The 27,896-nt window shown below is 32.9% G+C and overlaps 1 long non-coding RNA gene across 1 annotated transcript; it reads right to left on the bottom strand.

Moving 5' to 3' along the window:
- On the bottom strand, positions 1-27,896 carry LOC134374630 (uncharacterized). The gene is made up of 4 exons (XR_010023333.1): positions 27,833-27,896; positions 8,924-9,044; positions 6,242-6,303; positions 1-274 (listed from the first exon to the last, which is right to left on the bottom strand). It is a non-coding gene; the product is annotated as an uncharacterized LOC134374630 (long non-coding RNA).

The following is a 27,896-nucleotide window of genomic DNA, read 5'->3' on the forward strand; positions in this document are numbered from 1 at the left end:
TATAAGAAACAGGGCAGGAAACACACAATATGCATGGTGAAAGCAGAGTGAAGGTCAGAGAGCAACTTCTGAATACCCCAAGTCACTCCACATTTGGAATGTGTGTTACCAGAAAGCAGGGTGAGTGAGCATGCACCAATATCAATTCCAAGGTCTCTTTAGCTTTTATACTTTGCTAGTCATGTAGTCTCCTCAAGGGTCTCTCCCAAATTCCAGAACAGCTACATCTCACCAATTATATTTCTCATCAAAAGCAGGTTATCTGTAAACAATACTGACAAGAAACACATCTTCATTTCAAAACACAGCATTTAACTTGAATACAGTATATTTCTATAAATTTTTTGAGTTATGGTTGCAAGAAGGCTTTGAACTGAAGTTTATTAATACATAATATTTAAATATGACCTAAGATTTCAAAAATCAAAATTGTGGTTCACTGACAAATGAATTGTAGATATTTACTATTATTTGAATGAGAACAGCTGTTATAAAAATAATATGCCATCAAAGAGGCACAAATTAAAAACAAAACAACAACATCAAAAAATACTCAATGAATTATTAAATCCAAAGGGGGTGGAAGAGACAGTAATATGCTTGTGACTAGATCACTATATTTCTGGGTAACAAGTATTTTGTTGTTGTTTTTCATGGAAAAAAGAACTAGTAACTTGAAAGCGTGCTTTAGTATTACTATCAAATGAAAAGCATTGACAATATAAAAACAAAATAAAGGATGACAGTGTAGTTAAGTTGAATAAAGAAAGAGATTTCCCCAGGGGGAAGATTCAGATCTTGTAGGACAGGCTAAATATACTTGAAGGAGAAATGAAATCTAAAAACCAGATAAAGTAGATTTTTTAAAAAGTATAAAGAAATGTACCAAGTCTAATTATTCTTAAAACAGGCCTTAAAAAAGGTGGAGACACTTTAGTTATTAGATCACAGTGATGACTAACCCATATCTGACAGGGCAGATGAAGATCATAGAAAGAAAACTGGAAAGACCCTCAGAGGAAGCCAATATTCTGGAAACTTTTGAGAAATGACCTTTTAAAGCTGTGGACAGAGTCCATTCAAAGAGCAATTGAGGAGCCACTTCAGAAAGATTAAAAGAGCTATTCTAAGATGTTAATGTATAAAGTACAAACTACTCCCAAAAAGGTCTGAATAAGTTTAAAGGTGACATCGTTATTACAGACAGGGGAATATGTTCTTTGACAGAACATATCTCAAAATGTATGGATTTGAGGGTCTAATTAAAGGCAAAGCAAAGAGGAAATGAATGAAAGGGAAGATGTACAAAAGGCAATCAGATGGAAAACAAAACTGGATTTGAAGATTAATTAATGGGAAATATTGTCCAAGTGGGATTATTCAACTCCAAATGCTAAAGGTGTGAAATTTTTAAAATTTTTGAGACATACAGAATTTATTCATTTGCTAGCTCTAATTATGGGAAAAACAAGAAGACAAAAGCTAGAGATCATGTTAAAAAGGCAAATGTTTGGGTCAGAAAGCAAATAAAAACTAAAATGGAAACAAAATATACTCAATTCGAACAAATACACTAACAAACATGTTACAAAAGGAAAGTTAATTTAACTTTTAAAAGGTTGTTAAGCTATTACAAATATAACAGAACCTTCCTTAAAAAAAAAAAAGTGAAAAAAAAAACAAAACAATAATTACTAGAGTCTTATCTTATTCCACTACTGCTGTAAAAGGATGAAAGAAATTTTACTCCAACCCTACAAATTCGAAAATAAAGATGATGCCTTCAGGAGCGTTTGGTAGAACAGTTGGTCCAAAACAGAATTGAGATGTACAGGATTCAGAAACAGAACAGTAGCTCTAGTTTCCTTGAAATAAAGGTGGGGCTTCAGAGGTTGAAGAGATTTACCCTGGAGGCAACTTCATTGGTTTAAGTAATTTCATAACAAAAGGCAAAATTCCAAAGCAGCAGCTACTATGGTATAGAATTTTAAAATGTTCATTTGAGAGAGAGAGTATATAACACTAGATAGAGTCCAAACTCAAAATACCACCAAGGCACCAAAAACATAAGGTTCAAAGGGGAATGAAAATTGTAAAATTTAACTTATGATGGATGAGAAAGAAGATATTGGGCTTACCACCATTGCCTGTTCTTTGTTACCAGAGAAAACCTCATTAAAGTAACAGTTACTCTCTAAGACAAGGGGCAATACTTCTAGATGGTCCCTGTCTCTATGTGGGGAAACTGACAACATTAACCTCTTTTGGGGGCATTTCTTCCAATTTAGGTTGTGAAAGCTGGACAATTAGCAGCGACCTAACTGGTGAACTAAACAAGTACAATTTTTTTTTTCATCTAGCCTTGTCTTAGAAACCTTTGAGTTTCTGTTATATTTTCAGCAATGCTAAATATTGACTACTGATAACCATAATTTTCATTAGAGGAGACTTTTAGAGACTGGGGATTGACTTTTTTATTAATTTGTTAAATCTAAGCCTAGTGCTATGGGCATCCGGTGAGGCTCATGCACTGTTCTGAATTTTGAAAAGTAAAGCACAGTAGACTTTGTATGTGCAGATTTAACGCTCTAGCAGAAGACAGCACAGCTCTTGCAACTACTCTTATTCCTCCCAAGCATTGAGATTATCTATCACTAAAAACAAACAACAAGAAATTGGAATTTAATGTATGTAGAATCCTTTTATTTCATACTTTAGTTTATTTGGACTAGTCAAATTTTAATGTCTCCACAAGATATTAATAACAGGTATCATTTATAGTCAATTTGGGACCATCTCTGTAATAATTTTATTGGGACTTTTTGATGTTGCTATTTAATCTCATTACAAAACCTTCACTAAATCATTTTGGACAATGCATCAGGGTATAATTTGGGACTGAATGTGGACTAAGAAATGGATTTTTAGATTAAAATACTAAAACTGTGCCCCTAATAATTATTTAGGTACTGGTTGCTAACCAGTGAGAGAAATTTCGTCAGTCAGAAACAACATTGGGGGCCGAGCCCGTGGCGCACTCGGGAGAGTGTGGCGCTGGGAGCACAGCGACGCTCCTGCCGTGGGTTCGGATCCTATATAGGAATGGCCGGTGTGCTCACTGGCTGAGTGCCGGTCACGAAAAAGACAAAAAAGAAAAAAAAAAAAAAAGAAAAGAAACAACATTGGAACCACTCAAATCATACTCTATAAGTTGTCTTACACCCCAGCGAACCCCTCCTTCTAAGATGCCTTTCATTACCCTTCCCTGGTTTGTGGTGCATTTTCTCCCAGTACCTCTAATTTACATTCCTTATAAATGTTTTACATTGCAGCTGTGGGCCTAAGTTTGTTGTTTCAGAATAAAGCACATGTGAGAGGTGGATTGACTTTAAAGGTAATCATATTTTAAAATATGTTTAGGAAGAAAAGATGGAACTGAAAACAACAACTCAGGTTATTATATTATTTTCATTTTAGTTATATTCATAGAGTAAAATACATCATGACAGTATGCTGTTAACATAGTAAATAATGAAGGCATTTTATAGTAATCACCAAATTATGTGGCAGTTGTCAAAAACTCTTATAATAATTTGTTAAGCTAAGAAATTTAACTTGTTTAATCTTTTTAATCATATATTTAAGCTGTTTGGCATAATTTCTGAATTTACTCATTTTCAGAGTAGATAATTTGAAAGGTCAAAATTAAAAGGATGATATCTAATTTGTTTAAGCCACACTTACATTTTAAGTAGGTCATTTGTGTAGAGCCTTGACTATAGAAAGCATTTTCAAACAAATGTCATTAATCTCATGTATCCTTGTAAAATGGTTGGATATTTTTACCTTTTTGAAAAAAAATGAGCACATTGAGAGCCAGTGAATTTAAGGAACTTGCCAAGCCCTCCTTGTTAATCAATGGTGAAGCCAATATTAGGAATCTAATCTTATGATTTCAAAAAGCAGATTTACAGTTAGGTAAATGTGTGTGTAAGTGTCTAGTTTCTTCTTTTTATAATATTTAAGTTGTTATTGATAACGGATCATATGTATATTTGAGGTTTACATTATGTCACGGGATACACATAGATAATAAAATTGATTACTATAATGAAGTATATTAATATATCTATCATCTCACATAGTCACATTTTTGGTGACAAGAGCAGCTAAAATCTGCTTAATTTTATAAGTGATAATAAAAAATCATTAATGATATCATCTATGGGAAGATTTGAAACATAAGTTTAGGTATTTACCATGTTAGTAACTAGATATTCACACTCCAGAGACAATGACCTTCCAAAATGTGAAAGATGTTAAAGGTCAATCACCTTAAACACTCACAACAAAAATCCCTCAATAACACACCCTTTTGCTTAGAATAAAATTTAAGCCCCTTAATAATACCTCTAGAACTCTTTATTTTCAGACCTCTATTTACCTGTATGATTTAGACTTAGCTTTAGCATATAAAACAGAAAATCTCATACCAGCAGTGTCTTAACAAAAGAGAAAGTATTAATCTCTCACTTAAATATTCAGAGTGGACATGACAGACGTGAACTTATCAGCAACTCCTGCTTCTCCTAGCACACCCCTTGACATTTCTTGTCAGTGACCCTCAGCCTGAAAGAGTTGGCTGTGAGAGCTTCTTATTTTCACAAAAACAAAGTAGAATAACGTATCAAGAAAAATCTAGGAATTCTGTCACTAGAGAAAAATGAGAGCATATTTGAGGGCAACTAAGAGTTCGTGTTCCACCATCTGTCTTAAGCATCCACATCATTTCACCTCTGAATCAGTATAGTCCACCTACTCTGTCCTTTCAATTCTTTCAACACCCTCACGATCAAACGCTCTTGTTTTGGCTTTGACTTTTCCAGGTCTTCCTGAAAACACATCCCAGAGATATAAACATGTCTTGTTCTTATTCATCTTTTCAATATCAGCACAAGTACCATACGTTGATGTTTTTCATATCATTTATTTACATACACACACACACACACACACACACACACACACACACACACACACACATATATATATATATATTTTTTTTTTTTGGTGGCTGGCAGGTAGAAGAATGAATCCCTGGACCTTGGTGTTATTAGCATCACACTCTAACTAACTGAACTAACTGCCCAGCACCATTTTTGATATATTTTATTTTTGACATTTAATAATATTATGTAATATACCACCTCATCACCCTATCATTCAATTTTATGGGCACCCTCTTTGTGTTTTTTAGAGCATTTATTAATTACAGATTCAACCAATAGAAAAGATATAGGTATAGGTATGAATATATCGTGTTAGATGTAGAGATAGACACAGACATAGATACAGCTATATCTTCATTTCTCTATAAATGTAGACATGGACATAGTATAGACATAGTTACAAGTATGTTTATGGAAACATTGACTATTAGAGCTAAAGTAAATTTTGAAGATGATGTGATCCATTCTAGCTCTCTTTTGCTAAATGATTTTGAGTAAAGAAAGATAATATTCAACTGTAGTCACACAAACATACACACACACACACACACACACACACACACACACACAAACGCTTACCCACTACTTACAGTATCAGCTTTTTTCACCAGCACCTCAACCCCGATTCCCAGAGGGCAATGTAAAGAGGGCAAGATGATACCTGAACATGTGGTAAATTGTATACAGAAAGGAATCCCAAGCTTAGGGAATCTGAATCTTTTATATTAAACAGTAAGCATGGCGCCACTTTACTCTGGAGGGAGACATTTTCTTTATTATACTGTACAATTATTATGCCTTCGCTTTATTCTAGAGGGCTTTCTTCCCAGGCTGTTTGCTATACTAACATCCTTGAAAAAATAATCTGTAACAAAGAGCAATCAAAGTCTCATCTGTCTGATGTAGCAAAAATTTGAGAGACCCACTGAGGATTATCTCCCATCAGGATGCAAAGAGACTTAGTAAAACATTAAAAGACAGATATAAATATAATGCATTAAAATAAATCAAATAACTGAACCTGGAAAATATCTAAATTTAGAGACTTTACTAAAAAACTTGAAAGAGTGAAAGAAAATGTAACCAATGACATAGGATTAATGGTCAAATACTTCCTGTATAGAAACCAAAGTAGAAGACAGTTTAAAACATTAGCAGACATTCATTTATTTCTTTGCCTAAGACCCCCATTGCCCCCATTAAAAAGGGAATTTTAACCCTTTTCTTCTTACCTTTCACTGTAGCCATATGCCAATCAAGAAAGCTGCCATGTTCTTATATGACTCCTCACCACCTGTGTATAGGTAATAGCTTTGAGCATGAGAATCTAACTCAAGTTAGGACAATCATTCCTTCCAAAACCCTCTCTTTTAGCTGCACGAGGCTAACGAACAACAGAGGACTATTTATCACATAGAAGCACGCCCTGAAGTAATAATGAAGACTGACTGTGAGCATCTGGATTTGTCAGTTAGAAATTTATCAGTTCTACAGCGAAAGCTGCTTCATAGGAAATAGTGTGTGATTCCATTTTTGAATTTTGATTGCTGACAGCTTTCAGACCTCATGCCTCCTCCTTCTCCACTTGCCCCATACCTGGGCAAATCACATCTTTGCAGGCAGATAAGAAAAGTCCCATTGCCCCCTTCTTAGTGTCATAGAGAAATTTACAAACTCCAGCCCCATGCAGGAACACTGACCCCAGGACTACTGCCTTCTAACCACTAAAAACCAAAGCCACTTGGACCTCCTATCACTCGAGCCAAAGGGAGCAGCTTGGTGCTTGCTCTCCTCTGCCCAGAAAGCCTCAAAAAGTATCTTTCCAGACCCTGATGTGTATATGATGTCAGCAGTCTGGACATCTGGGTGGGGAAGTGATCTCATGCTTCTCCTGGTAACCAGGAGATACAGTAGAATATGCAAGCCATGTTACTAGGGTTTAAGGATAAATTAGGTTATGAAGAAGTAGGGACAGTAAAAAGAATTCTGGGAATATATCTTGAGGTGACAAATAGGAGAAATATTGCAGGAGAAGGAGAAGACGTTTTACAGGAGTATGTTTTAAGACAAGGGAAATTATAAGGAAATAACCTTCCTTAAAAAGTATTACAAAGGTTATTTCTGACAAGTGATATTTAATACATTATTTCTACCTAAAAATATACACAAAATGTGCAAAACAAGTGTTTTTTTCCAATAGAATTCACTGTGGTAAGACTTACTCTATTGTGCCAGAAATAATCACCTGTAAAGTTTTATATGCTAAAACCTAGCTATTTTTTTGTCACTATAGTTTTGGGTTTTTTGTTTGGTTGGTTGCTTGTTTGCCCATTTGCTTTTGTTCTATTTTTTGGCTTTTAGGCAGTGTTCAAAAATACTCCACTTCTGTGGTTTCCCTAGATATCTATTTCCAACATTTTATTTCATAAATTGAGTATTTCACAGGCATTTTGCACTCATTCAGCCGCTGCATGTCTGCAGAGCTTTTCCATAAACTGACCTCTTTTGGAAATCAGTGGGAATTAAGCATCTATAGTGCAGCTGCAGGGGTGTGAAAGTGTATAAAGTTTAGTTGATCTTAATTTTCACAATCCTTCTTTTCCATTCACAGGAGAAATTTTTCTAAATTGACTTTCATTGTAGAATCGTCATCTGAATTGACACCTGGATCAAGATCACATTAAAAGAAAATAATGAATGGGCTCATTTGTGATTGTTGGTAATAGAATCCTGTAGTCAGTTATATTTATATTCTTGAAAGAAAAGAAAAATGAACTCTTTGGTGTATTATTTTGAAATGATGATAATGATATTGTATTATGCACTTTTCAGATTAAAGAACAATCAAAATAATCTTAAATAAAAATTCTTGAAAACATAGTAAGAAACTTGTTTATGAAGCCTGTGACTTTATAGCTATAGAACAATTAAATATCAAGAATGAATTGTTTTTCTTTGTCAATTTCAGATTATGTTTCTGTCCATCCTAGACTGTTTCTAAATAGAAGAATATTAGGGAACTGAAAAGAGGCAACTGATTAAATGTGTGGTTTTACAAATCTGATAAATCAGTGACAGAGGAAATGTGATTATTGTTAAACAGAACTTGAAATCTAATGATGTAAATTATTCTCCAGAGACGATTAAATTATCTCTGGGATATAAGATTTTAAAATTAATTTGAGGTAAAAAATCCTTAAAGAAGTTTAATTGTTATAAACACATGCCAAAGTTGGTTTTTAATCACTTTTATCAGATAGGCAGGGTCTTAGGAGCAACAGATGCAAATTCAGAATGGAAAGTAACATATTTACATATACAGACATGTTTAAGGTGAGAGCAATAAGTTCCTGGAAATTTGTTATAAACTATCTTTTAAAGGATGTTCAGACATCAATTAGAGGTTTAAAGAAGATGACTTTTCTTGTCCCTCCAACTCATAGGTTATATGATTGTAAAACATGAGTGTGTTCAGTTTGTCACTTTTGGGGGTGGGGAGGCAAGAGAGGAAAAGAGAGAGAAGAAACTTACAGACAGACATAGAAAAAGAGAAAAGGACATTAATAATTTTGTTTGAATAACATGAGACAATTTGAAAATGAAAGCAATGAAAGAAAGTGTAGTATATATTGTACTTACTTTGAATGAGCCTTGATCAAGCTAGGAAATAAAATAAAACAAAACAGGACTTTTTTTTTCTTTTTGCCACTTGGGGTTTATCTATTTTCTTTGTTGTAGATTTTACCATTTGTGGGAAAGTAGAAGAGCAACATACTCCATGTAAAATGGGTACAACAGCCATTGCTCCTCCACAGGGTCTAGAGTAAACGCCCTGAGGGTTCCAGGATCCCAAACACTTTGCAGTGAACCTGAAAATAATGCTTATTAATAGCTCACATTTTATAAGCACTCACCACGTTCTAAAACTTTCAATGGTTATTGCAGTGGCCCAGCTGAAACTTTAGGGAAACAGCAAGCTGGCCCTCCCCTGAAAAAGCTGTTGGTTTCCTTCTATATATTATTGGAAGTAGGGGCCTGGGGGGAAAAAAAAGAAAACTGTAAGGAAATCGATAAATGCTTTCTGTTCTAAATTGGGACTAGGCTGCTAATGAAATTGTAGAACTCTTCAGAGAATCGGAGCATTTATTAATTTAATTCCCAATCAAAACTGTCTAAAAAATAAACCAACAGGAGCTTCAATCATAAATGGCCAAAAGAAAGTAGATTTTTTTTTTTTCAAAGTAAGATACCCTCAACCTCCCCCTTGTCTACCCCACCGGTGGAGATACAAGCACAGAGGAACAAAACAGCCAGGTTTGTACAAAGCCTGTCACTCAAATGATTCTGTTGATGTAAATAAAACACACTCTCCTGAAGAAAGCCACACCAGTGGAATGTCACTGTTGCAGACAGCTGTCTAAGTAATCCAAATGTTACAGTCCAAATGTATTTTGCTCAGGAATTCATTACTAAAATGGGGCGATAAACCAAAACACTAGGAAATCTGAACAATGCTGTAAAATAAAATGTCAGGTTTATTTTTATGTATTTCTAAACAAAAGAAGTCACGAGGAAAGACAGGGAGTGCCATTGTTGAGTCCTAGCTGGGCATGTAAACCTATCATCATCTAAAAAATGGAGGCAGAAAATTAGCTGGAATGTAAGTGATTTTCTTTCAACTCAAATAGAAGAGCAGACTAGCCCAGGGGAGTCTGATTTGAGCTGTAATATTAAAAAATAGGATTTAAATTCTCAGGATTAAGCCATTTAAAAAATTATTTAAAAAGCCAAGCCTCCAACTTCTAAACTAGAGACCTGAGATAGGATGACTAGAAAAATACCTCATTCTTCCAAAAAGTTGTAATGGAATGTGAAAGCATTGCACATTAAAGCAAACATTTAAATGTGTAATTGTCATATTTTGTTATCATCCATCTAATAAAATTCAATGAAATATTTCAGGCTTATGAATTCAAGAAATACAGTTTGTCTCTTATAGACCGGGTAGAATAAATGTATGAATATTTAGTTTTTGCATATTAGTCGATGATTCTTACGACAGGAGATTTCAATTGAGAAGTTCAAGAGTGGGTCTGAGAAGTCAGCATTTTAACGAGCCCCTGAGTAATTCTAAAGAAGTTTGTCCTCAGACTATATTTAAAGAAACACTGTTTGACCAACATCTCCCCAAATTTGCCAAGAGAATAGATGTTAAGTGTTCCCAGCACAGACACACACAAAGGTTACTATGAGGTGATTAACATGTTAATTATTTTTTGTGAGTTGTGGTGATTATTTCACAATACATAATTAAATATACACAATTTTTATTTGTCAATTATATCTCAAGCTAAAAATAAAGTAAAAAATAACAAGAATTCAACTAACAATCAGTGTTTTATAATAAAGGGACAATGCAATAGCATAAAAAATTGTAATCCACAGATATTTCAAACTTTTTTCTTTTGTAAAATCTCCCCAAATAAACTTTTTAATAAAGTAAAGAAAGTTTAAAAAAAGAAACACTTTTATAGAGTTTAAATTTTTAGACTATAGCTGTTGTTCTTTTAACTGCACAAAACAGAAAACATTATTTTTTTCTCTGGAAATATTTCAAATACACACTTGTCACATAATGGTCAACATATCACTTTAGATTTATTTATTATGCTTTTTCCATCCATTCTTTCCATAAATATATATTGAAAATCTACTGTGTTCCAAGGCACTGAGAGTTTTGTGATAAAAAAGAGAGAGGTAGTTACTTTTACACATCCTAAGTGTAAAAGATAATTTAAAAGTAATAAGATAAAAAAGATTAAAAGATAATAAATAACTATATAATTTCAGGTTTTACTAAGCATTACAAAGGCATAAAGCATAATTAGATGTGTGGGGGATATTTGAGATGGGAAAATCAGATAAGAAGCATTTGAGTAGAGAAATAATCACATATAGCCAGATTTATGAAGGTCTTAGGGGGCAATGGGTGCTAGGCAGAAGATCATGATTGGCTTGCTACAAAACCTCAAAAATGCCAGGGTGACTGGAGGGTGGTGACTGAAGGGAAGTGTGGTAGAGGTTGAGATGAGAGAGGTAAGGAGAGGCAAGATTACCTTTAAGATAAACTCCTACTCCGAGAAGTTCGTTACCGCAGGCTGGGAAAAAAGAAGTGAAGTGAAATATGACCCCCAGCTTTTTGGTCCTGAGCAACTGAGTGAGTAGCAGTGCCATTGGATAGAAATAGGTGGAAGAAAAATGTTGTCTAGGATTTGTCAATTTGGTATGTCGGGCTTTAAAATAACAAAGGCCAGATAACAAGTAAAGAGCTGAACATAGAGTCTGGAGACTGGAGGAGGTATAGGACAAGAGATTAAAAATTATAGATAAATCAGGAAACATATTGTCTAAAGCATGGACCGAATTACTTAGAGAGCTTAGAATCTAGAGAGGGAAAAAATGAGGAAGAGTAATCAACAAAGCGAATCAAGTAGTGGTCAATGAGGTAGAAAAAGCACTGGAAGCGAATCGTGTCCTCTGAGTTAACTGAAAAAATGTGCCTATGATGAAAGAGTGGTCACAGTGAAAATAGGTGCAGAAAAACATAAAAGACATTTGATAACTGTATATGGTAAGATGCAGATAGTTTCTCACATTAATAAGAGAAATTTCAATGGATGGATGTACGTACAAATGTGTTGGAATAGATTAAAAAGAGAATGAATAACTTCAGATAATATGTTACACATCATGAATTATCCTCTTGTAAAACAAAAGGACAGGCTAAATTAATACACCTCCCAAAAGTATTAATGTATAGCTTCAGCGAAAAAAACTCAAAGTGCCAGAAACAAATGGAAACACAAGGAAAATCAGAAATTATATTACCCAATAAGGATTTTGACATTTATATGTGCCCCACTCCATAGAATCAATGGTTTCAATTGCCCATAAGGGAACAGAACATGTGTGGCCCATAAGGAGAGAAAATATGTGAATCAGTATTAAAAAAAAAAAAAAAATGCCTGAGTTGGAGTGGATGGAGGGGAAAACCATAAATTCTAGACATATTTTAAGTGCATTTTACCAAACCTTTAAGCAACAGCAGTTTTTATAATGTGTCTTACAACAACAGAAAGAAAAAAAGGTAATGTCATGACACTCTTACTCCTTTTATGAGTAAGATGCTTCCATGATGCTTGGAAGTAAAGAGTCAGTGGTGCATCTATAACCATCTCCCTCCCTTTTTGGGATGTTAAAGGCACTGTCCACCTCGTCCAGGCATTCTTGCTAACACTGTTGTGGGATTTATTGGCAATCATATGGCCTAGGAAATTGTTGTCTAAGGATGTACCTGTATGTCTAGGTAAATTATTGTAAATAAATATGGAATGTACGGACTTATGGGACTCAGCTGAATAGATAATGACTGCTAGTCATATAGTTTCTCTACTTATGTGACTAGTTGTCTCAGTCTGTCATGAAAATTTAACCCTTGGTACTACTGCAATGCCAAGAATCAGAAAGACAGTATAAGATATTAAAAAATGTATTACTACTATATATGAAAAAAATTCTAAGCTGAATGTCTGAAGCCAGAAAACACATACACACACACAGTGAGTAAAAAATACTTACCTAAGAAATACAACGGTAGCATCACATGCAAAAATATATTACTATACTCTATCATTCTAAAAGATTTAGGGGAAAAAACATGATAATGTTATTAAAAGCACAAAAATATAAAAATATATTCAGTAAAATAGAATACTCCATTTATAAAAATAATACTCTTGGTAAATTAAAAATATGGAATAACTTTTATAATTTTATAAAGAATGGTTACTAGAAAACTATAGTAAGCATCACATCCAGTAATTAAAAAATAAAAATTATATATTAGATAAAGACAATAAGTAGATATAAAATGAATAAATAAAAATAAATATCAAAACAAAAAGGTTCACTCTTATGCTTCTCATGAGAATTGTTCTGAAGAGTGCAACTAATAGTAATTTTTACAAAGAATTAAAATTTATAAACATTAGGGAAGAGAACATATATAGTTTTTTCCAGAGATGAGATGATACAATGAATCCCTAATGTGGTTGTTGGATATAACATCAATATACAACAATAAATATAATTCTTATACATTCAAAATATAAATAGAATCAAATAATTAGCAATGTATTCATAATGCAAACAGAAATTTTAAGACAAAATAGTGGGATTACAAAAGGTACAAATGCACATAGTAGATTAATATTTTTTTAAATTATTGAATAAAACTAAAGGCCAAAAGTAAACAGAACTATAGCATGCTCATAGATAAATTACTCAATATAATGAGAATAAGTGAATAGAAATTACCCAGAGTAAATAATGGAATGAAAAACAAAAACACATAGGGAGATGCATAGGAGAGAGATTAAGAAGTATAAGGGATACTGTGCAGTCTAACATACACACACACACACACACACGCAGATATAATTGGAATTCCAGATGAAAAATAAAGAACATATATATATATATATATATATATATATATATATATAGTGTGTATATATATATTCCAGATGAAAATAAAAGTTATATATGATGATTTAGTAACAACATATTTCTAAAATAAATTTAGAGCTTCCTCAGATTCAAGAACAATTAACTCAAAGCAGAATAGAAATCAATCCACATCTGCACATGTCAGAATGAATTTGTAGAAAACCTGTGAAAATTTGAAAATATTAAAAGCAGCTGAGAAAAAACAAGCAAACAAAAACACAGCTCAACTTCCAAGAAGCATCAATAACTTTGACAGTTTGCTTGTCATAAGTAACAATGAAAATGATAAGATAATAAAACGGTATAAACAGTGGTTTCTGTTTTAAGCTTGGGAGTGAATAATATTCGAACTGTTTACATCCTGAGCAGAAGTCATTAGCCTCTGACAGGTTAATGAAATATTAAAATATATTCAATGTTATTTGCCATATTCATAGACTATAGAAGAAATAAAAATGATAATTTTAGTAGATACAGAAAAAAGTTATAAAATTCAACACATGATATATTATAAAAACTCTTAGCAAACTTGGAATAAATGACTTCCTTGATATCATAAATTACCTACTTGATCTGACAAAATACCTACTGAAAAAATGTAATCGTTGGTAAATAATTAAAAGTTTTTCCTTTAAGCAAATCTTTGGACAAGAACAATGAAGTAGAGTGCACAATATCCTGTATATATGCATATTTGATATTTTACAAAGACATAATTGCAAAGCCATTGGGAAAACCTGGAAAAAATGGACCACTTCACACCATAAACACACACACACACAAGCAATTCTACATAGCTAATATGACTGATAATGTTAACAGGAAAAAATAATGTACTTACAAGATAATGTAAAATGATATTTTATGATGTCTAAGTAAAGACAGGTTTCTTAAATGATACATTAAAAAAAAACTTCATGTATAAAGAAAAAGGTATGTAAACTTGGCTACATTACGGGTATAAACTTCAGCAACATAAGTAAGAAAGTTAAAAATGAGCCATGTGATGGAAGAAGATATTTGCAACACATATAACTGGTAAAAGGATCACATCCACAATATTTTTAGAGATAAAATATATTAGTAAGAAAAAGCCAATAGGAAATTTGCAGGGAAGGAAGGAAGGAAAAGGGAGGGACTAAGAAAAGAAAGAAACTTAAAAGGTCTATCTATTTAAAAAATGTGGCAAATGTAATTAGGAATTAATGAAAAGCAAAGTAAAACCACAATTAGATACCACTGTAAATCAATCATACTAAAATTTTAAAAAATACAAAGTCTGACATTACCAAGCTGGGAAGAATCTGGCGCAATCAGAACTTATTGCCTTCAGTGGAAACATAAATAGGCCAGAAGAGTTATAGTTTGATTGTGAAAGCCAAAAACAGTAACATCAGCACAAACAAACAATGGGTGCTATTTGGAATAGTTGAGAATTCATACAGTCTTAGATTCAGCAATTCTACCCTAAAATTGTATTCCTCAGAGACATGCTTATTTGCATCAAGATACATGTACAAGCATGTTTATGGTACTGTTGCTCATGATAAATAAAACTAGAGCAAAACCAAAATAAGATCAAGAGTAAAATGAACATATAATGATGCATTCATACAAAGGAATATCCCACAGCAACAAAATTTATAAGCTTTATTTACACGCAATAGCTTTGACAAATTTCTAAGTGTTATGCTGAGTAGAAGACAGAAAAAAGGTAACACATACTAAATAATTTCAGTTATATAAAAAGTCAGGTGAATCTAAAGCACAGAGTGGGATATGCTTGCTTTTACAAATCAGTAATGCTGTATATCTGTATTTTATACAAACTCTGTGATGTATTTTACTTTATATATTTTATATTTTATACTTTATGTTTGACTTTTATATTTTATTTTATGTATATTTTATATTTTAAGAAGTTTAAAAATTAAAACAAAATTTTCAGGAGAAAATGGCAAAAGATATCACAGGCAATTCATGGAAGAAGAAATCCGAATGGTGAAAAGACATATGTAAAGATATTCAGGGCCGACCCTGTGGCTCACTCCAGAGAGTGCTGCGATGGCCCGGTGCGCTCACTGGCTGAGCGCGGTGCGGATGACACCAAGCCAAGGGTTGCGATCCCCTTACCAGTCACAAAAAAGACAAAAAAAAAAAAGAAGAAATCTACACTTAAAAAATATTTTCCACAAATGGACAAGAAGGCAAGTGCATAAACATTTCCTGTAGTACTGTAAATGGTGTGAGAAAATGTGCAAGCAACACAACCATCTGTCAGCGGGAATATGGAATAACAAATACATATTTATTTATTCTGTGGAAGAGTGTATTTCAGCTAAAATCAATAAACCAACTCAATGTATATAGTTATAAATATATTTGAAAAACGTGAAATGAAAATGACTTACAAAATATTTACAATATAATAGCGAAACATATCCCTTCGAACAGTATGAGTGGGAAATTAAATGCATATAGTTACAGATCAGTAGACTGCTTTATATTCTCAATGAATTAAGAGGAGAAGATAGTTTTTCAACTCAAAATGAGGAGGAGAAGACAGCATAAAGGCTTGTTAATAAAAGAATAGGTATGAATAATCCTTTTGGGAAGTGGAAGAGTGAATTCCTCAGGGAAATGTAGCATTTTTGCCAGGTGGTACTCAGTTCCCACTTAAGGTTTATGGCAGCAATTTGAATGGAGCTCAGTCAGCAGGGTCATGTGGTTTTTCACCAGCCATGATCAGCTGCTAATGTGAAGATGCAGATAAAGTCCAAGTAGTACATAACTGGGGTTTGGAATTTTTCAAGCAAGGTGATGGTATGAGAAGAGAGGAACAAAAGAGTGAAAAGTTCATGGCCAGAAATGGTTATGGTGGGGGAGGGGAGGGACATAACATCTAAGCTGGAATGGAAGAAAATGAAAACACAAATAATTGGAGAATGGAACAATTGGAATTCCTGATGGAGCATGAGAACTTGTGCAGTCATCATATGTGTATAGGGGAACAGAAAAGACAGGAGATTTGGTAAGAGAGTTGAATGGAGAATTTCAGATGTAGTAACTGGGAATAAAAATGCCTAGACCACAAGAGGTAACTAAAGTGGAATTAAGAAATAGATTACTGGAAGTGCAGAGGCCAAAGATCTAAGAGGCCAGATAATTGAACAGATCATCAATATAAATCTGACCATGTTAAAATAATGACAGAAATGCAGATAGTAAACTAAGTGAAAGAATAAGGAGAATTTAAGAATGAGGAAGAGTGAGAAATGTTAGTACATGCCAGTATCAAAGAGATCTAGAAGAGAATAAAGTCTAATGGCATCAACTTGAATGAATCCTTGGTTCCAAGGACACAAAAGATGGTCTGGAGGCTGAAATGAGATATGAGGAGATATACCATCATCATGCCCTGCGATACGTAGATTATTGGAAGAAAAACAACAGCAACAACTTCTATTTTGAAGGCTGCATTGGCTGTCACATCTTCAGCAAAATAAGGTAAAAACAGAAGACTTCAGAGAAGAAATTGAGGTGGAGTGAGGGAGTGGGGGTTACCAATGACAGAAGGTGTTACAAAGGAAACAGTGGGAATGACAGGTAGAGGAAGAGTGAAAGATTAGGAAGTGGATGGAACACTATGGGGATGAGTTACAGTGGTGAGGGGTTTCTTGGAGTTTTAGTCTTCTGCTGGTGACAGGAGGTACACAGGAATAGTTCATGATGGGATTTTCTTTAACCTCCCATAGGGAAGATGAATCAGAATTCATATGTTGATGAATCTTCCCTCATATGTTCCTTTTTGATTAATATTAGTGTTCTATTAAAATTTGAGATATAAAAGCATTTAATTTACTTAAAAAATAAAGTTGGTGAATTTTAAAATAATTTTTAGGTACCCTAAAATATTTAATATGTGTATGCAAATAGAACTGATATTACTAAATGCCAGTCTTTCTACTCTGTTTTATGTTTAAACACTTGAGTTTGTAGAATTAAACTATTTGTTTTGCTTAATTTTACTCACTTTCATTTCTGCTACAAAAATTTAAAGTTTAGCATTATTTGTCAATGCCTTAAGAGACAAATTTCCCCAAGATGCCATGATAATTTGAAAGGGACATTTATCTTAAGGAATTGAGATTGTACTCTAGGTTTTTCATTTAATAATGATATAATTTTTTCAAGATTGCTAAATCTAGTTTTTCATTAATAAAATGAAAACAGTATAATTTATGTAGAATCCCTGGTCCTACTTGGTGCATAGAATGTCCCTCTAAATTGCCTGGAATTTGAATTAGGTTGTACCTGATGAGAGTAGTATAAAGAGGGCAATTAAACGTTAAGCTTGTTTAAAGACAAAACCAGGTTTATACTATTGAATTCAATCTCCACTTCATTCTGATTAACTACATATAGATATGTACTCACTTAGAAAACACATTATATTTTCCCATTTCTACTTAATTAACTATTAAATATCTCATCTAAGGAAAAAATTATACGAAAATAAAAACAATGAGTAAGGGAAAATTTTATTCTCTTAGCAATAAATAAGGAATTCCTCTTAGCAAAGGAAGATCTGATTCACTTGGATTGGAAAATTTCCAAGGAAGCATGCTTGGGTTAGAACCTGACCTGTAAGTGGATTTACCTGCCTTAGGTAAGATAAAAGGCAGGGGAAGGGAGGAGTGTTACTAATTTTTGCAGTGTCAGAGGAAGCCAGAAGAAGATTGAGATTGCATTGTATGTCAAAGGCTTGGACTTAGCAAAGCATGACCTTTCTTTTGACCTTTAAACTCATAAACTAACTCATGCAGTTTTGGTGTAAGAAGCTATTCTGTGAGTACAGAAAGAAAAAGATGAGTTTATGGCAGAAGAGTCAAAAGCTCTCTTTTCTGGAGCAGAGAGAAGAGATCCCTAAGCAAGAAGTAGACAGAGATCAGAAAAATTAGAAGAGAGGCTGTAAACTCAGATTAGGTTTACCCAAACCTCAAAGGGTCAGAAGCTGCATGTGATAATGGGATGGCAGGGGAACACTAACTTCCTGTTTCCTTCTCTAAACAGAAGCCTCTGTGAAAGATTGCACTACATTTTCTTCTCAACCATCTTTAGAAAGACACTTGAAGTTGTTATTTTTACTTCTGTTAGTAATTATGAATACTGAATTTCCCCAGGCATATTCTCTCCACTCTACCAGTAATTGGCCTGTGCAACTGATCTCTGGGGAATCACTGAGGCTTAGAATTCCTTTAAAAATATTTCTTATAACCAGACAATGTCTAACAGCCCTCCTAATTCACCGGTACAGATCCCTTGCCTTTGGGAGTAGCTATTTATTCAATAATTTTGAAAAATTCACAAAACTTTCTTTTAATTTTTTTTTCTTATAAAGTATAAAAAGGGTTAAAGTTAGAGCCACATTCTGATTAACTTTGCTGGACACTAGGGAGCTGACAGGACTACATACATGTGTTAAGCTGAGAGGAATCAAAATAAGATGTCTGTCATGCGCTATCACCAAGTTTTGTTCATATACTTTATCTTATCTTATTTTTGCAACAGTCCTTTGGATTATTTAGTGATGCATTTTTACTCTTATTTTACAGACAAAAATACAGAGGTTCAAAATGTAATGGGCCTTCCCAAGGTCACGGAACTACTGACTGAAAGGAAACATGACCCTTCAAGTGTGCTGTCTCCAAAGCCAGGGCTCTGTATACAAGGTGATGAATTGTCTGTTTGTACATACAAATGTCAGTTATAAAGTTTAATAACTTCTCGTAACTAGCCAGGTTTATTGACCTACCTATTGCCTTACTTTTAATTTTTATTGAGAAATAGATAAGTAGAAAAATAATGCCTAGAAGTAAAATTACAATTTTATTTATTTATTTATTTTTTAAATATGCGAGGTCCTATCAGTGACATTTAAAGTAGTGTTATGTTTAAAACGGCTTAATTATCTTGTCCTAAGCTGCACATTTGAGGACAAGGAGGAAGAAAAACACAAACAAATGACAGATTCTGAAATAAACTCTAAAATATGAAGTACTCAACTTTTGTTTGTTTTAAACAGAAAAGTAAATTTGCAAAAGAAAAGCCCATCATGTGCCAATTTGTGCTTTATTTATGGACAAAAATCCTACAGTAAAACATAACAAAACAATAGAGACCAGATGCTGAAAAGGAATAACATTGTCTAGCTTTCATTTGGCCAAGCATATATTTTTTTATCCATATTTCTGTTGTGAAAATTGTCAGATTCAAAACAGCGTCATTGTGTCAAACCCTTACAAAATGGAGTCAGGAAAGGCCAAGAAAGGCAGACTCTCATGCCTGGTTTGCCTGATAACAGGAACAATTACAAGAAACTTTTACAAACCACAGCTAACTACATGAGTCACACAGCTAGCCTGACAGTCCCTCCAGCCCAACCCAAAAAAACAATCTACTAGAGCTTTAAGACTGCAAGTCTTTCCTAGCAACTTCCACCACTCATCAGTTAGCTAATTCCAATGACCTTTCTTTCAAAACAACTTGTGCAATCTCCTTTTTCCACACTCAAAACATAATTTTTTCTTCATTCTCCAGACATACCAGAGATCACTCCTGTCTGTGCATGTGCTCTGAATTGCCTTTCAAATTGTATATTCCCAAATAAAACCTTTTGCTTAAAGATTTGTCTCTATAGTTTTATTTGAAATTGACATTATTAAGCTATAAAAATTAATATTATAAATTTTACTAAGATTATATTGTTTAAAATTTTTACTTATACTAAGAGCAAGTTCTTTGGGGTCTATTCAGTAAGGCTTAAACCATCTCTAAATTCCTAATTGTAAAACTTTGGATATAAGAATTTACTATTCTTAACTATTCTTCATTTAATACTATCTACCTTATAATATTATAGTGTGTCATGAATGAGTTAATGGCCTAAAAGTGCTGTCACAGAGGATGAGACATGGCTTGAGTTCAATAAATACTAATCCTTCTCTGTCTCTTTTTCCTTTTCCTTCTAAGAGAAGAAAAAATAATTTCAAAAAATAAATTTTCATTGGACTTTCTTTCCCTTTGTGTTCATAAACATTATTAAAAAGGACTTCTTAGCTCTGAGTTCTTTATCCAAATAATTTTTTTGAAAATAATCTTCAGAAAAGGAATATAACTTCTTATCTCAGGGTCTGCTCATTTACTGAATGTACACAAGTTAAAGTGGAACATCTTTACAACACCAACAAGGGCCCCAGGTCAATAGAAAGGAGAACATTGATTAGAATGCCACCTTAAAATGCAACTTTGCAGAGCCCATTGAAATTTGTCTTCACTGGAATCTATAAGAATATTTAATAACTATTTACAAAATCATAGTTTGAAACTGTGTTCTGATTTTTTCAAGTGAAATGTATTATTCAATTAAATATATCATGTCACATATGATTTCCCATCTCTTCTATATCAAAAACATTTTCCAATGATGTGAAAGGTCAAAATACAGTTAGCCATGGTCAATCTCCAAATAATATCTGCGCCCAAAGCATCTTAGGTATCTTTCCATCACCATTTGATCTCCAACATTAATATTTTCAATTGTATTTTTAGACAAAATGTCAATTCTGTCTCTGGCAGATATGTGGACTGTTCGATTCAGCATAGTAACTGACATGACTAGGGTAGGCCTCAGCTACACGGAGATTAAGCATTTGACTATAACATAACTCAAGAAATGTTAAATTGCTCTTCTTCTTAGCTTTACCTTGCATAATGAATTAAGAGAACAGCTTTTGGAAAATCTATTGAAAATGTAAATGATAATAGTGAGAGATAACACATTAGGCTAAAGTATTCAGTGTGACATTAACATGAACTTATTAGTATTTGGATCATTCATTCATTCATCAAATATTTTTTGATAGCTTTTAATGTTCTTGGCACTGTTGTAGGCATTGTGGATACAAAAATTAATAGAAAATTATCTGTTCTCATAAAGTTATCATTCCATTGGAGGTGGAGAATAGGAAAAAACAAACAAAAAAAATAAATCATGTATCAGGTTGTAATAAAAGCCATGAAAAAAAGTATAAAAGTGTAAAAGGAATGAGGAGTGATGGGAAGGTGCTATTTCAAACAATGAGTTCAGGGAAGGTTTCACTGATAAGGTATTTGAGGAAAAGTTTTAATGTGTGTGAATAGATCATGATAAAATAAGTGTTGATGAAGTTAAACATTATGTAAATTTTGAGACACAGAGGAAATTAACCTTAGATAAACAGGTGCTCCCTCCATAAAGGGCTTATCAAAAAGAAAAAAAAAAAAATGTCAGAATCAAGACTATTTTCCAGAGTGAGCCCTGCTGAAACATTTTCCTCCACACACGATATTGAAAGACCCTCTAAGTAGCAAATTACAGATGCTCAGGATTAGCAGCTTGCATATACTTTAAAATAAGATAGCAATTTCCAGGAGTTCAATATTCTTTCTTTAATGGACACTTTGAAACCTCGAATATATTAGCCAAGTATTTTTAAGCCTAAATTTTATCTTTTTTGAACATATATATACTATTAATTTAGGCTTGTACTGTCATGTATTATAATCATTGGGGCAATAAACTTAGAAGCTATCTTTTATTTGAATATTCACACACTAAATAGGCCAAAAAAACAGTCTTCTAACTGGTTTCTCATGTCCAAGTAGAAGGAACATGATCTCATCAGTTAGACTTTTTAACTTAACGATTTCATTAAGTTGTGAAATAAGGCACATATAGAAAATTACACAATGATGGTTTAGCACGAATCAGATTTTGGATATCAGTGATGCAGGTCCAAATAAAGTGTAGTCAGCACTCTGAGAAGACCCCTTCACACTCCCTCTTAATCACAGAGCCAAGTTCACCACACTTCTACTTTTATGATAATCGCCCTCTTGATTTGTTTTTTAGTTTTATCGGCTAAGCATGTCTTTATTATCCAGTCACTTCAATACTCAGTTATACCTATCCACTTATTTAATATTTTAGCTGTTTTTCATTCCTTCCTGAATCCCTGGCTCACTATGTGGGATAATTTTTCTCCTTCCTGGGTAATAATCTTTAATATTTTCTTTATAATGTCTTGAATGGTTAATCTTTTCAGCATTCATGTAGAATATTTTTACTGATTATAAAATATGAGCTTGATAATTATTTTATCTCATCATTTGAATAACATCATTCCACTTTCTTCAAGCTTTTGTCTTTCCTTTTTAGAAGCAGATATTATCGATGCTCTGCTTACGACTCCTAAGTGACAATTTCTGTGTACTCCAACAACTTCTTTATTCAAAATCCTGCAAATCTTGACTAAAAACTTTGTTTAGCTCCAGAAGCATATATGGCCCACATGTGATGCAGACTGATCATGCCCAGAAATTAACGATTATAGTAGCGGTCAACCAGTGTTGAGTCGGGGTGGGTAAATGAGTACAACAGCTTCCTCAGTCCTCAGGTGATGTGTGGTGTAATTCTAAGGCATATTCCACACAGACTTCTACAGATTCCCAACAAGATTAAGCTCCAGTTACTCAATGAATACAGCTCATATTAGCTTCTTTTCTCCCCTGGCTTAATTCTGATTCCCCTATGTTTCCTTCAGAACCACTCAAACTATTTGTAATCAAAATCTTACCTCAGGATCTACTTTGGAGTGGTGAAGTGTTTTGATTTTTTGAAGTACTATGTCTTTTTTCTTTGATTAATTTTTCCATTTTTATTCTCTCTTTTGGATTTTAATGGTTTTGGTCTGAAGTACTAAGGTGAAATTTTTTCTATATTGATCTGCCTTAGATTTGTGGTGGTGTTTTTTTTTTTTTTTTTAATCTGTTTGGGCAAAAAGTCAGCTATTATAACTTTCATGTACTATTTCTCCATTTTCTTTCTCTTCTCCTAAGATTCTAATTAAACACATATTAGACTCTCTCATGATATCATTCTTGTCTATTATCTTTCTTATTTTAAATTCTCCTTTAATCTTCATGCTTTATTCTAGATATCTCCTGATCTCCTCCTATTTATTTACTTTCTACTCACCTGTACATGAAGTTATAATGGCTAAAATTTTTTAATCCATCCATCGAGTTCTTAATTCTAATATACTGTTCTTTTTGAAAGTTTCTGGGCTTTTTTGCAAGTTTTTTAATCTTATATTTTACCTTCTTGAACATAGCACGCATTATTATTTTAAAGTCTCTTCCTGGTTACTTCAATTATTTGGACCTCTGAGTTCTGTTTATTTTCCATCATTTGTTCCAGTAGTCTTTTGTTACATCTAGCTGTATTATTATTGTGTACTCATCACTGTATTGATAATCATTTACAGAAATAGTTTTAAGCCTGAATGATATCATCTTCCACCAGAATGCATTTTTCTTTGTTTCCAGGGACACTGTCATTTTGTGATGTTTTGAGGTATTGTTTTATCTTGCAAACTATTATTGTTTTAGAAACTGGTGTGACTTAAAGATGAACAATGGTACTTTTAGGACTTGTCCACTCACAGTTCACCCTACTCCTAATAAGCAGCTTTTGTAGTTCCAAACACAAGGGAAAAGTTTCATGAGTATCCCTTACCTGTTAGGACCCTGTGCTCCAATACTGTCCCCTTAGCCATGAAAGAATGTCAGAATTTCCCTCAGAGCTTTCAGCCACCCTCTGGCATTGGCTGTGGAAGGGAAAGCAGCCCCTAGTTAAGAGCTTCTTTCCCAAGCCTTCAGTCATCCCTGCTTCCTGGCTCATTATCATGTTCTGTCTATCATGCTCTATCTATATTTTTTTAAAGTCAATTTTTTTAGTTGTCTTCAATGCATGGAATATTGTTCTGAGTTGCCTGCACTGCCATTGTCAGAAGCAGAAGCACCACAGCTTTAAGAAAAATCCCTAAAGTTTTCTAAAATGCATAGAAACAAATGTAAAATCTCCATTATTTCAATATCCATCCAGTTTTTCAAAACTTAGTTGATCAAATCATTTTAAATAGAGAGCAAATGCATTACTATAACAAAATTTATAGTGGTTATTAAGATCTTTTTTATTAATAAAATGATCTCAACAGAGGTCTAAATACAGTGCAGTGATAATCTTATTGATTTTGCCTAAATATTTGCCTAAATATCTACTGAACAGCTGACTTTTCCACAAGATAAATAATTTTTCTAATATCACAATTAATTTATGTTTCACTAAAGGACTAATACTTTTGTATAACTAAAAGGCTATTCTTAGGTGATTACTCTTTACATATTTTACTGATACTTTGAAATTTTACTTGGGATGATATTGTAGCAGGAAATGTGAACTGAGAGTCTATACACTCATCTATGGTACACGCTTCTGTTTTTTTTTTTTTTTTTTTTAACAAACATTAGAGTTGTATCCACTTTATTAAATGGCAAAATAGAAGATGCATTATATAGTATCCATTTTAGGTACATGCTTTAACAATATATCTATATTCGAATTATCATATAGAAGAAAATTAATTTTCTAGATTCAAAAATATTCTTTTGTTTAATTATATAAATTTTTCTTGGGATTGATATAAGCAAAGAAAATGTAGATTTTTATTCAAATGAAAGAGAATCGTTTATATTGTGATAAAACTTCTGACAATAATCAAGTAATCTGTAGAGAATGATTAGTTTTAGGTGTATAACTTTGGAAGAAATAAACCATAGCAAGTTTATATATTCATTTTGATTGTCTAAACTAGCAGTGTATGCCATGCCACTGTCAGTTGAATCTTAGATGCTGATAAAGCCATGCAAATATTTATAATATATCATTCAGCATAAATTGCCATCCAAAATTTGATTTACTGTCCATGTAGTGATCTGGAAACTCAGTTTTTTGTATGTTCTTATCTTAAAAATAATAAAACTTTTGTCCAAATAGTTTACATGAATTAAATATCTGATATATATTGTGTTTAAATATGTTACTCACATGGCTTAAAAACTCAATATATGACCCTCACAAATGATCTAACATCTCTACAAAATAACTAAGTCAATGCCAAAGCTTCATTATTTCCTAGCAAAGGGCAGTTTCCCATTAAAAACAACTTTTCCACTGCAAAACTTTACATTTAGGAAGTGTTGTTATATAATATTTTTGATACTCTTTGGTACAAAATTTTAAGTTTAAAAAACTGTTGCAACAGAAGTGCAAAAGTTTTCTGAAATTGAGAAGTTACAGTACAAGTATTTTCAAGACACTATTATTTTTATTTCTTTTATTCAGCAAAAAAAAAAAATCATCTCAAATTTGTTTTGCAAATAATGGCCCATACTTGTAAAAATTTTTTGGAATTTTTAATTGGCTGCAGATAAAAAGAACTCAAATCATTTCAATTTAACAGGCATTTATTAAACACTGAGAAAAACATGATGACTACTATGGAGGAATCAGAAGAATAAAATGAAAAGGCCTACTGTAATAGGCTTTTTCTGAAATGAAAGAAATTAGATAATTTTAAAAACTAAGAAGGACATATGCCTTATATCATATCAATTATTTAATTTATCAATCTGCTTTTTTTCTTTTCTCATTTACTGTTTCCACAAAATGCTGACCACTAAAGCTTTTGGTCATATAGTTGGATCATACCCTTCTCCAGAAACTTTAAATCAGAAAGTTATAACGTTAATTATCTGTCACCATTACTAATAATTCATTTCTAAAAATAACATGTTAAGTACCTTAATACTTGATAAATTCTTAATTAACAATATTTTTATTGCTTGCGTATAATTCAGAAGGCCATTTGGAGAAATTATGTAGATGGAGTTATGTTTCCTTCAAAAAAACTGTCTAAGTCCTTTGTCTTTCTGATTCTATGTTTTAGAAACCATTTTGATATAATCATAGATGTAATCAACTATTTATGCTGTGATAATTATGACAATTTAATTAATTTTATTAAATATTGGAAATAATCCAAATGTCAAATATTCTATTTTCGAGCTGTTATCTAGAATATCCAGCATAACCCTGTGCTTGAATATTGTAGAGTCTTTAAATTCATAGTTCAAAGATATGATTATGTATGTGAAATGCTCATTATATAATTTTAAGTGAAGAAGTAATAAAACAGATGCATACACATGCATACATTCATATACAGCTGTATGTGTGTGTGTGTTACACGAGAGACAGAGAGAAAGCCACCAAAAATTGTGGTGGACTACTTCTTTACTTCCTCAGGTTATTGAAAGGGTAACAAATAGTTTCAGTGCCCCCAATGTCAGTTTGTCCTGTTTTAGAAAGGAAAAAGAAAGGAGAAGGGGCTTCAGACAATCAGCAATAAAGATAGGTTATGACAACAAGAACAGAAAATTGCCTTCATTTTCTCTGGATGTCTGCTGTGATGTACAGGAGAGAAAAATCAGGTCTGCATTAAATCATCTGAGATCAGTCTTTCCTCCAGTTTGTTGGCTTGACAGAGGTGCATGGGTTTCCTGAATGCCCCAGAAAGTAGCTGGGTTTGAATGATCCAAGGAGCTTGGTCACAGTTCAGAAACCCAGCAGTCAAGGGTGTTGGTATGGCAGTAGGAGGAGTCAATAGTAGTTAGAAGAGGTCCAGCAGAAGCCAGACCACACACAACAGGAGAATATGCAGTGCAAAAGGCCCTCTGAAGGATTATATGTACTTTCAACATGTCTCTATCAATTTCTGAGCATTTCAACTTCTGACAGAAGAAGATGCTCCAGGCTCACCTTTGAAACTTCCTGCACAAGTCTTAAAATCAATCATTTCATCAAGAAATCTTGCTTCCTTTGATGTGAATTATATTTAGAAAGCTAGATTCGGTTGCTAGAATGATAGGGATAGTAATATGATAATGGGATATTATTGTTTCTTGGTATATTCGGCAGAGAGATCTAAGAAATTATATATATATATATATATAATTATGTATAAATTTTATATAAATACATATACATATATGTATATATACATATATATTAAAATTATGAGTTCATACTGAAACCTCCAATTCTATTCCAATACTATAAGGTTTTTCCTCATAATCCTCTCATTTCATTTTTTTATCTCTTTTTCCCACACTGTAAATTCTGGCTGCCAATGGTACCAATCTATTTACTCACTTACTCAATACTACAATACATAAAAAAATATTTATAGAATTGACACATCCATACCCCTAAAAATATCAAAACTACTAATTAACATTTATTTGATGCACACCTGCCATGCTGACTCTTGCTTGAATTCATTCCTTCATCTCACTGACCAACCTTAGGGAAAGCTG

Source organism: Cynocephalus volans, chromosome 4 (assembly GCF_027409185.1).
Source record: "Cynocephalus volans isolate mCynVol1 chromosome 4, mCynVol1.pri, whole genome shotgun sequence".
Classification (NCBI taxonomy): Eukaryota; Metazoa; Chordata; class Mammalia; order Dermoptera; family Cynocephalidae; genus Cynocephalus; species Cynocephalus volans.